The sequence below is a fragment of the Bubalus bubalis genome, chromosome 9 (genome assembly GCF_019923935.1).
Source record: "Bubalus bubalis isolate 160015118507 breed Murrah chromosome 9, NDDB_SH_1, whole genome shotgun sequence".
In the NCBI taxonomy this organism is placed as follows: domain Eukaryota; kingdom Metazoa; phylum Chordata; class Mammalia; order Artiodactyla; family Bovidae; genus Bubalus; species Bubalus bubalis.
The window spans coordinates 85,309,653-85,321,853 of NC_059165.1; the positions used below are offsets into that span (position 1 = coordinate 85,309,653).

The following is a 12,201-nucleotide window of genomic DNA, read 5'->3' on the forward strand; positions in this document are numbered from 1 at the left end:
GGTGTGGGTGGCCCACGGCAGGGCTGGGAGCACTGAATATAGCAGTACATGCATGGGACCTTTTGAAGGAGGTAGCCATTATCTTCATTACCTCCACCATAGTTTGGCCCCAAGCAAATAACAGGGAGGGAACACAGCCCCACCCATTGACAGAAAATTGGATTAAAGATTTTCTGAGCATCAGAACAAGACCCAGTTTCCCCCTCAGTCAGTCTCTCCCACCAGGAAGCTTCCATAAGCCTCTTATCCTTCTCCATCAGAGGGCAGACAGACTGAAAACCACAATCACAGAAAACTAATCAAACTTATCACATGGACCACAGGCTTGTCTGACTCAATGAAACTATGAGCCATGCCGTGTAGGGTCACCCAAGACAGACGGGTCATGGTGGAGAGTTCTGACAAAATGTGATCCATTGAAGAAGGGAATGGCAAACCACTTCAGTATTCTTGCCTTGAGAACCCTATGAACTGCATGAAAAGGCAAAAAGATATGGCACTGAAAGATGAACACCCCAGGTTTGTAGGTGCCCAATATGCTACTGGAGATCAGTGGAGAAATAACTCCAGAAAGGATGAAGAGATGGAGCCAAAGCAAAAACAACACCCAGTTGTGAATGTGACTAGTGATAGAAGCAAGGCCCAATGCTGTAAAGAGCAATATTGCATAGGAACCTGGAATGTTAGGTCCACGAATCAAGGCAAATTGGAAGTGGTCAAACAGGAGATGGCAAGAGTGAACGTCGACATTTTAGGAATCAGTGAACTAAAATGGACTGGAATGGGTGAATTTAACTCAGATGACCATTATATCTACTACTCTGGGCAAGAATCCATTAGAAGAAATGGAGTAGCCATAATAGTCAGCAAAATAGTCTAAAATCCAGTACTTGGACGCAATCTCAAAAACGACAGAATGATCTCTGTTCATTTCCAAGGCAAACCATTCAATATCATGGTGATCCAAGTCTATGCCCCAACCAGTAACACTGAAGAAGCTAAAGTTGAACAGTTCTATGAAGCTTCTTCACAGAAGAAGGTTCTATGACCTTCTGGAACTAACACCCTAAAAAGATGTCCTTTTCGTTATAGGGGACTGGAATGCAAAAGTAGGAAGTCAAGAAACACCTGGAGTAACAGGCAAATTTGGCCCTGGAGTACAGAATGAAGCAGGGCAAAGGCTAATCAAGTTTTGCCAAGAGAATGCACTGATCATAGCTCATCTCACACACTAGTAAAGTAATGCTCAAAATTCTCCAAGCCAGGCTTCAACAGTACATGACCCATGAACTTCTAGATGTTCAAGCTGGATTTAGAAAAGGTAGAAGGAAATGGCAACCCACTCCAGTATTCTTGCCTGGAGAATCCCAGGGATGGAGGATCCTGGTGGGCTGCTGTCTATGGGGTCGCACAGAGTCAGACACGACTGAAGTGACTTAGCAGCAACAGAGGAACCAGAGATCAATTGCCAACATCCATTGGATCATCGAAAAAATGAGAGAGTTCCAGAAAAACATCTACTTCTGCTTTACTGACTATGCCAAAGCCTTTGTGTGGATCACAACAAAGTGTGGAAAATTCCTCAAGAGATGGGAATACCAGACCACCTGACCTGCCTCCTGAGAAATCTGTATGCAGGTCAAGAAGCAACCGTTAGAACTCTGCATGGAACAACAGATTGGTTCCAAATCAGGAAAGGAGTACTTAATAATCCTTTCTCTACTCCAAATGACAACGTTTCTATTTTTTGGCCTCACAGGGTATTGGGCACAGGAACTTGTGCTCAGCAATACTAAGAGAAAAAAAAAAAATGCAGCTATCTAATACAAAAACAGGCAAAGGATATTAACAGGCAGTTGAAAGAAAAACAAATAGAATCATGTGCTTAACTTCACTCATAATTAAGTAAATGCACACCAAAACAAATTATGCTTTCAAAGACCAGAAAAGCAAGCATAAATTATTCTGCTAATGCACAAGGCTGGGAAATAACAGGTGATGGACATGTAAATTGATACAACTTTTGGAAGGCAATTTTGCAACATCTATCAGAATTTATAATGCTTGTACACTGTGAAGTGTAAGTCTACAGCTAGGATTTCATCCAGTGAGCAAACTCTCAAAGATTACAAGGCATATGTTCCCATATGTTTACTGATCCATCACTGGTAATAACAAAAACCTGGGGACTTCCCTGGTGGTCCAGAGGTTAACACTCTGCGTTCAGCTCAGGGGACTCCAGTTCAATCACTGGTCAGGGAACTAAGATTCCTCATGCCACACCGCATGGCCAAAAGGAAAAAAAAAACCCTGCACATGACCTAAATACCCATCAATTAGTCTGCCTGGTTAAATAAATTATTATATACCCATCAGTTCAACATTATTTAGTACTGCAAATTAAGAATTATATAATACATGCTGTTAAAAGAATGGAATCATGCATGCTATTAAATAAAGTGAACAAAAACAAAGAATACCATATGCATTATCCTCTGTATGTATAAGAGGAAATATATTCAAACATTTTCCCAGGAAGCATACAAAAGAAACTGTTAATTAGGCAGTCAGTTTGGCAGAACTTTAGGGAGAGGAATTGGTAGAGACTTTTTCATTTTATGACTTTTGCTTAATTTAAACTTTTATTTTACCATGCATATGAACCTATATCATATACTTATGCTATAGTATATAGTATATTTGATATTTATTTATACATTATATTATACATTACATGAATTTATCATTGATAAATTATATATTTTGTATAGTAATACTAGATAATTTATAATATAATAAATATTTTATATAACATATTATCCATATTGAGATACCTTTCAAAATCATGGCTGAGAAAGGATGGGTTCTAGATGGTATTTTAAAATTTATTTTATAGTAAAATACAATACCATAATCAGCTTGTTTTCGTTGAGCAAAGATTTGAAGATTTGGTAAAGAATCTTAAAAATAATACCATTCTTTGTACAAGCACTTGGGAAACACTTTGCCATGTATCATTTGTCACCATCTATTGGAGATGAAGGACACACCCTTTGAATGAGCAATAGTCTCCTAAATACAGACTCTACAGAAATATATACACATATTCACCAAAACACATGGACTAAGATGTTCACTAGAAAAATGTTCCCAATAGCAAAAACAGAAACTGACCTAGAAACCACCAAAATAGTCATTACCAGTGGAATGGCTACATCAGTTGTGATACAGTCACTTAAGGCAAAGCTATAATGCTGTGAAAATAAATGCACCACAACCCATCAGCATGGATCAACTGTACAAACAAAGGATGAAAGGGAGCGAGATACAAAAGAAACACGTAGTATGAGTCCATTTATACTATGCTTAGGGTGTATACACAGATAGGAAAACCAAGGCATGACTATCACAAACTATCTGGGAGTGGGACAAAAGGGTTGTAAGCTGGAAGGGGCACACTTGGGGGCTTCTGGAGACCTGACAGTGTTATGTGACCTAGGCTGTGATTTGTACAGATATTTGCTTTGTATCTATGTTGCTGCTACTGCTAAGTCACTTCAGTCGTGTCTGACTCTGTGCGACCCCATTGACGGCAGCCCACGAGGCACCCCCGTCCTGGGATTCTCCAGGCAAGAACACTGGAGTGGGCTGCCATTTCCTTCTCCAATGCATGAAAGTGAAAAGTGAAAGTGAAGTTGCTCAGTCGTGTCCGTCTTCGCGACCCCATGGACTGCCGCCTACCAGGCTCCTCCATCCATGGGATTTTCCAGGCAAGAGTACTGGAGTGGGGTGCCATTGCCCTCTCCGATATCTATGTTACATGTCATAATAAAAACTACAAAAATTAAACAAAGCACCTGGTACCATTCTGCGTCTAAATCACAGTTTACACAAACCAATATTCTATCTATGATACCAAAGGGTATTTTATGCTAGTTTCCAAGGAGTCATTTTTTGGGCTTGCAGGATGAAGTCTAAGATTTGGGCATTTATAACTCCAGAATAAAGTACAGAGAAACAGGATATCAAACTGTGTCCAAACCATCATAGTAAAAATCAGCCCCAGTACCGAGTATATTTAAAATAGATGAGAAGATGGAACTTCAGACTATTCTTCATTGTTAGATCTTTAATAGTTATTCCTATCTATACAGACCATTACTTTTCAAGAATATAGTATTTCTTGAAGAATTTACTACACAAATGTCAAGTCCTCTTAAATAATACTATTAATATATTCTTCCTATTGTCATTGTTCATATCTACCTACCCTGCAAAAAAGGAATCTGACAGCTGAACAAAAGAAGTATATGAGGCATGTCAAGAGGCTTAAAGTCATCTAACTAAAAGAAAATCTCTTTTCTACTTAAGCTCCACATCCAAACACCTGTTGGTGGTGATGGGTGATGGTGAAGTAAGAGGAAGATAAGCTTTGAATTGCTATGCTACACACACACACACATACACATACACACACACACACACACAGAGTCTCACATACACCACCATTTTGTATGGGGAACCCCCCACAAAATGTTAGTGGTGTATTTCATTTTCACTTAATATTTGTTGGTACATTTTTTAGTTCCATGTTCAACATAATTACTATTCTAATGGGATGTTTTACAAGCCTACAAAATGCAGATTTCTACCCACTGGCAGGACTCATCATCACAGGGAGTTCCAGCTCCATGGGTTTTTAGCTGACCACATCGATTGCCCAGTAAATGGTGACATTTTCTAACCTGCTGTACAGAGGCAAGTGTCTAAATTTTGGCCAATAAGATGCAAGCATGTGAGTATGTGTGTGTTAGTGTGTGTGTGTGTGTGGTGTGTGTGTGTGTGTGTGTAAGGAAGTTGCTTGTTTTCCACTCTCTTGTTCCCTCTTTACACTGAATAGAAAAAAGCAAGAGAACAAGTAACTGTCTTTGACCCAGAGATGACAGTTCCTGATAAGAATGGCAAAGCTACCTGATCATCTTGAGACACATTTCTGGAGTGTTGTCTGAGTAAAAGCTAAATGTTTATCCTATTTCTGCACTGTAATTTGAGGATACTGTTAAAGTAGATTTTAAATATAAAAGCCAAAATAAATTATTTGTGGTGGTGCAGGGTAAAGCATTTGCCTACAGTGTAGGAGACAAAGGTTCAATCCCTGGGTTGGGAAGATCCCCTGGAGAAGGGCATGGCAACCCACTCCCATATTCTTGCTGCGAGAATTCCATGGACAGAGGAGCCTGGTGGGCTACAGTCCATGGTGTTGCGAGAGTCGGACACAACTGAGCCTGCACAGACTAAATGAATATGAGTTTCACTTTAGACACACCTGGCAATGCTAACTGGTAAGAACAAAAAATAGGCAGTATAAATTAAACCACGGCCTTATATCAAACAAAAGTAAATGTGATAAGGAGAGCAAACATAAAACTTTAACCTGAAACATATATACATATTAATTTTATGTACATGGTCTGGTAATGGCAAGTTTCTCTCTAAGCATTATAAAAAAGGTAAAAATCACAGAGGAAAAAATTGAGATACTTCACTCCAGCTGATTTTAAAAATAATTGCACGTCAACACTAGGTTGAACAAAACTGCAATGCCACTGATAAACTGAAGAGAACCAATTTAGTTTAAGGAATGTGTCTGTGATATTTTAAAACGCCTAAAATCGGTAAGTAAAAGACATTGGGAAAATGGCAAGGAACGTTGTATTAATACTGATTCTTGTTTGCAAGCCATGGGAACCAACACTGGTTAACTTAAAAGAGTTAATTACTGGGAAGACATAGGAAAGCTGAAAGGAAAGAGAACTGGATGCAGAAAGGACAAGAGAAGTAGTTCCAGAGGAACTACAATACAGTCTTCTCTGAGGGACATCACTGGAATAAAAGGACAGCTCCCTGGAGATATTTTGAGGTGGAAGATAATGGTTTCCTGGTGACTGCTTTCAGGAGATAACACCTGAAAGGAAATGAGGTGAGACTGGGCAGAGGGAGAAGCCAACTCAAGCTGCGGATGCAGCTGGAGCCTCAGCCAACTCCACAGGGTGCTCCGGAAAGTAGCCCCAAGTAGAGGCAAGGGCCTTTGTTTGGTGCTTTTCTCCAGTCCAGCCTTGGGCTGTCCACAGATCAGGCACTTGTCTATAGTTAAGGAGGCAGTGAAGTATGAGCAGCTAATAGACACAGCAGCGGACTTATTTTCTGACTTTGCACCACACCACACAAAATTCAAAACTCTTAGAAAAAACTGACAGGCACACTTGGTCATGTGCTCAGAGTTTGACTGGAGTGGTCCAGGTCCTCTAATATTCTGTCCTTCTAAAACTGCACAGAGAGGCCATACACCCCCCACCAAAAAAAAAAAAAAAAAAAAACCATTTGTATGCTCTTACCAAAACAAGGCAGAGTGGAAGCCAGACTCCCAGGATACAGCCGCTGTGTATTATAGGTATCAATGGGCAATTCAGGAATAATGATATGTAAATCACTGGTAGGTTTTAAAAAGTTCACTCTCACTAGCAACTGATGATCTGAAAATTAAGCCTTGCAAATGAGAGTGACAGGGCTTTCCAGGTGGCTTTATTGGTAAAGAACCTGCCCGCCAATGCAGAAGACATGAGAGATGCAGGTTCGATTCCTGGCTTGGGAAGATCCACTGGAGGAGGGCATGGCAACCTACTCCAGTATTCTTGCCTGGAGAATTCCACGGACAGAGGAGCCTGGCAGGCTACAGTCTATGGGGTCACAGAGTTGGACACAACTGAAGCAACTTAGCACAATGAGAGTGACAAAGATTAAGAAGGATCTTTCTCAGAATTTCCAAGGGTGGTGGGAGACAGACACTCAAATACAATGCTGCTGCTGCTAAGTCGCTTCAGTCGTGTCCGACTCTGTGCGACCCCATAGACGGCAGCCCACCAGGCTCCCCTGTCCCTGGGATTCTCCAAGCAAGAACACTGGAGTGGGTTGCCATTTCCTTCTCCAATGCATGAAAGTGAAAAGTGAAAGTTGTGTTCGACTCCTAGCGACCCCGTGGACTGCAGCCTACCAGGCTCCTCCACCCATGGGATTTTCCAGGCAAGAGTACTGGAGTGGGGTGCCATTGCCTTCTCCGCAAATACAATGCTAACAGAAGAATAAAACTGTATAACCTTCCTGAAAATCAATTTTGCAATGTATGCCAAAAGTTTTAAAAATACACCTATTCTGCAGTTGCACTTCTAGGAATTTAGCCTAAGGAAATAGCCAATTATAAAAAAAGTTAAATGCACAAAAAGATATTTAATGCAGCATTGTTTGCTATATTTATAAAGGAAGGAGGTAAACTAAACATTTAGAAGAGGTTATAGAGTCAGTAAATTACGGAAAATCCAAATGATGTAATATGATGACGCCATTAGGAATCAATTGGTTGCGAGATAATTATATACCCAGAGAGATGGTCATGTTACTGTAAGTTTTAAAAATTACAAAACAAAATACATAGTAAATCTTCTTGTAATATCAAAAACCAAAAGGTAAATGCTATTTTAGTGTGATGGCATTACATGTACTATTTCCCAAATCTGTAACAGAAAAAGACAGCTTACCTGTCACTCAAAAATTATTTAAAAGCCTCTTAAAATCAAAACAAAAGCAAAATTTAAAAACTGAAGTAGGACACATCTTCCAAAAAAGATACAATTGAAAAGTTCAGCCTTGGAACCATTTTTTAAATTTCAATAAAACATTATATGTTTCAAATATTTAATGTTTATATATATTAGGACTTACCATGTATCAGGCACTGTCCTAAAAACCTTCTAGATAGTCATTCACATAATCCTCATAACTCTATGCATTAGGTACCATTATTACCCATATTTTACAGATGAAGAAACTGAGGCACAGACATCCTACTAGCTACAGGACTAGTAACTAGTGAAGATGAGACTCAAATCCAGGTAGTCTGGCTATGGAGACCATTATTGTAATCACTTGTCTATTTTGTAAAAGTATTTATTTGAGAAATATTAATATTTGATAACAATCTTGTACTCTTTTGCAAATGTTCACTGCCTGCAGAATTCGAGGTAAATCACTGCAGACAAACAGCTTTTCAACAGAAAATCTGAGTGAAGGTGATATCCTTGATTAGTCTTATGACAAACACATGTGTAGGTGGACGTAAGGAAGGAGAAAAGGCAGATTATGTTTATTTTAAATATATTTATCAGGAATTTACTGTTTGGATAAGAAAAAACAAAAAATTTCAATTCAATAAAATCTTGGGCTCCCTTTTTGAAAGATATAATTTACAAATACTAATTTAAATGTTACTGAGATAAAAAGCACAGTCAGATTTTGATTGATGCTTAATTCTATCACTGCCTTTAAAATCTTAATACATATTTGGACTTCCCTGGTGGTCCAGTGGATTAGGAATCTGCATGCCAGTGCAGGGGAAACAGGTTAGGTCCCTGCTTTGAGAAGGCAGCACATGCCTTGAGGCAATTAAGCTCGTGTGCCATAACTACTGATACACATCCTGCAGCTACTGAAGCCCATGTGTCCAGAGCCAGTGCTCCGCAGCAAGACAGGCCACTGAAACCAGAGGCCAGTCACCACAACGAAGAGAAGTCGCCTCTCACAGCAACTAGAGAAAGCCCGCACACAGCAATGAAAACACAGCACAGCCAAAAATAAACACAATTTTAAAAAAATTCTATATTTTTTAAAAAGAATATGATTGGACTTATATAAGAAAAGAAAATTGTAACACAGCATACACAAGCTTCTCTAGGAAGTCTTTTCCCATAATAATCACTTTATTTCTCAAGAAAAATACCATTGACCTACTCTGTATGTTGATTGCTAGCTAGTAAAAAAGGGAAATCATAACCAGGCAAAATGTGAACACAGCTAACTAAAACTCACTGTAAAAAAAAAAAAAGGATAAAAGATAAATAAAACGGTGACTTTAAAAGCTCTACATGGATTTATACCTTATATCTTCTGTCGCTGTAAGATAAGAAGAGTTGTAGGTCTAACATAATTTTTATCTCCTTCCAGGACATTTTAGCAGTTGTGAAATAAGAGGCTTGGAACAACATCCTAAGTCCCTTCTAGTCCTAAAATTCTAAGTACATTCAATATATAGTTCTAAAGATGTTTATACATACCTTGGCCGGACTGACTTCCTGGTGAAAGGGGAAGATGAGCAAAATGCCTGAGTTACTCCTCCATCATGGCCCTTACAACGCGTCTGTTCTCAAAGTTAGTCTCTAAATTGACAACCAGTATATCTGACAAACGTTTGTGAACAGCAAAGTACAGAAGACCTCTCCCGACAATGTCTCTACGTGTTTCACATGCATACTTTGATTCTATCTCCCGGAGCCCTTGCTCCCTCTCTCATTACCCCCTCATCATGTTGGCTAACACGTCACTAAATTCAATGTATATTCACCTTTAACCGTTCTCCACCTCGTGGCCCATTTAACACAGCTGATCCTACTTTGAAAATCTGGTTTTCTTCTCATGTCTTAGGCCACTTCTCGTTTAAGTTAGTCATCAAATGTTGGAATCACACAAGTCTGGGCCTTGGGCCTTCTTTTAAACTCTATATCTATGCTGTTTTATATGGAAGGCACTAGGCCATGGGACTATTTAATAAACTAAAGTTAATAAAACAAAAAATTCAATTCTTTAGTTGCTCTAGGCATTTCAAGGGCTCAAAAACCACAAGTGGCTCATTGTATTGGGCAACACTGAAATAGAATATTTCCGACATTCTATTACACAGTGTTGCTATATACCCTCTCCCTGAGTGACTGTCTTTATGCCCACATTGTCAGTTATTATCATCTATTTGCAGAAAACTCTTCACATTTATACTCTTGTAAAAACTTTTTTGAGCAAAAGACCAGTGTGGCCAAACACTTCCTTAATTTTCCACTTGGATATCTCAAAGCCCAAAATGCCCCAGACCAGATTTCTCAAGTTCATCTCCAAACCTAGCTTTAGAATGTTCTTCCTAATGTCACTGCCATCTAATTCCAGGTGAAATAGTTTGAAAACTCAAGCTACCCTCTATTTTTCCTCATTCCTTCAATCCATTTCCAAGTCCTCTGCATTATTTCTTAAGTACCATATTTCTCAAAAATTTCCCCTTCCTCGTTTTTCTGCAACCCCCATAATCCATACTCCTATAGCTTGACTAGTTGAGAAATTTCCCTGAATTTAAATCTTGACTGAGAGACCTCAGGCAAATTTCTTAGACTCCTCCTTAACCAAGTTCTTCATCTGTAAAAATAGGGATAATACTATGATATTCTTCTTGTGTTGTTTTAAGGATTGAATAAGATTATAAGTGTAGAGCTTAGCATAGTGTATAGGACATAAATTCTCTAAATATTAGCTACTATAATTACTATCATCTCGTGCCTAGATTACTGAAATTGTATCCTGTCTTTCCATACTTACTCTTACTCCTCTCGAATCTTCTGCCTGCAATGTAACTAGAGACTTTTAGTGAATATAAACCTGATCATTTGCCCCCTCAGTCTCCCTGGAAACCCAGTTTATAGGTTTTATAGGTCTTTTGGAATAGACCTCTTTTATCACACTTGTTCCTCAATCCCTGTGCTTTAACCAAAGTCGTCATATTCTTTCCAAGAAGGCTTTTGCTCATGATATTTCCGTTTTCTGAAACCCCCATGACAGTTAAAATTTTATTCTAATTATCCTTCAGACCTCACTGAACAGTCACTCCTACCTAAATTTGGTCCCTCTCTTTTGCATTCTCATTATACCATATTCCTCTCTGTCCCAAAACTTCTCGGTTTGCAATCACGTTTATATGAGTGGCTACTATTTATTATTACTATACATTTCTTTGTTTCCTTCAACAGACATGTTATATTGAACTTCTGATATTCCTCCAACTCAAGTCTGCTACATTCACCATCTTCTTCATCTCAGAAAATTGCAACACCATTTTTCTAGTTGCTCAGGCCAAAAGTCTTGAACTCTCTTCAATATTCCATATCCATCAGCATATTCTATTGCCTCCACACAGTCTGACCACTTTCCTCACATTTCCACTGCTCCACACAGTAGCCAAAACCCACAATATAACTTTCTGGATTGTAGCAATATCTCCTAACATTTGCCTACTGCTCAGTCACTCTGTCGTGTCCAACTCTGCGACCCCTATGGACTGTAACCCACCAGGCTCCTCTGTCCATGGGATTCTCCAAGCAAGAATATTGGAGTGGGTTGCCATTTCCTCCTCCAGGGGATCTTCCTGACCCAGGGATCAAACTCAACTCTCTTACATCTCCTGCATTGGCAGGTGGGTTTTTTAACGACTAGTGCCACCCACATGTGACCATATTGAAGATACTGCGTTAAGGAGGTGATTAATATTAAAATGCGTCATAAGGGTGGAGCTCTGATCAGATAGAAATGGTGCCCTATAGAAAAAGCAACACCAGAGTTCTCTTTCTCTTCCTATGTCTTCACTGAAGACATGGTGAAAAGGCAGCCCAAACTAACATACCATTCCACTCAAAGTAAAAGTCAAAGAGGTGCTATACAATTTGGTCTTCACCCCAATCCCTAAATTCTGATTTAAATCTCCTTTGATTCTCCTTAACCCTTAAACAGCTTCAGCCACATCCACCTACATGCAATTCCATCAACATTTTGGGCATGTTCTCACCTTCCGACCTTTGCTTCTCCTCTGCCTGGAACACTCTTCTCAAATGTTTGCATCATTCATTTCCACAAATGTCACCTTCTCACCGGGGCCATCCTATGAAAAATTTGGTACCTCCATCTTACACATATATCCTACCCCCTACTTCAGTTCAGCTCACTCGCTCAGACTCTTTGCGACGCCTGTGGACTGCAGCACGCCAGGCTTTCCTGTCCAACACCGACTCCCAGAGCTTGCTCAAACTCACATCCATTGAGTCAATGATGCCATCCAACCATTTCATCCTCTGTGGGTGGTCCCCTTCTCCTCCTGCCTTCAATCTTTCCCAGCATCAGGGTCTTTTCCAGTGGGTCAGTTCTTCACATCAGGTGGCCAAAGTATTGGAGTTTCAGCTTCAGCATCATAGTAGTATCATAGTAAGCACATAGTAGGTGCTTACTATTTGCTTAAATCAATGAATGCTGAATTCCCATAGCCACCAAATTAGCTCTGTAGCT

The 12,201-nt window shown here is 39.5% G+C and overlaps 1 long non-coding RNA gene across 1 annotated transcript in view; it reads right to left on the minus strand.

Annotated features, from left to right (window-relative positions):
• Positions 1–11,968, minus strand: part of LOC123335120 — a 38,846-nt gene extending 26,878 nt beyond the window's left edge. The window contains exon 1 of the long non-coding RNA XR_006553465.2: positions 9,165–11,968. This is a non-coding gene — a long non-coding RNA (uncharacterized LOC123335120). The remainder of the gene's footprint in view (positions 1–9,164) is intronic.
• Positions 11,969–12,201: the final 233 nt, after the last annotated feature.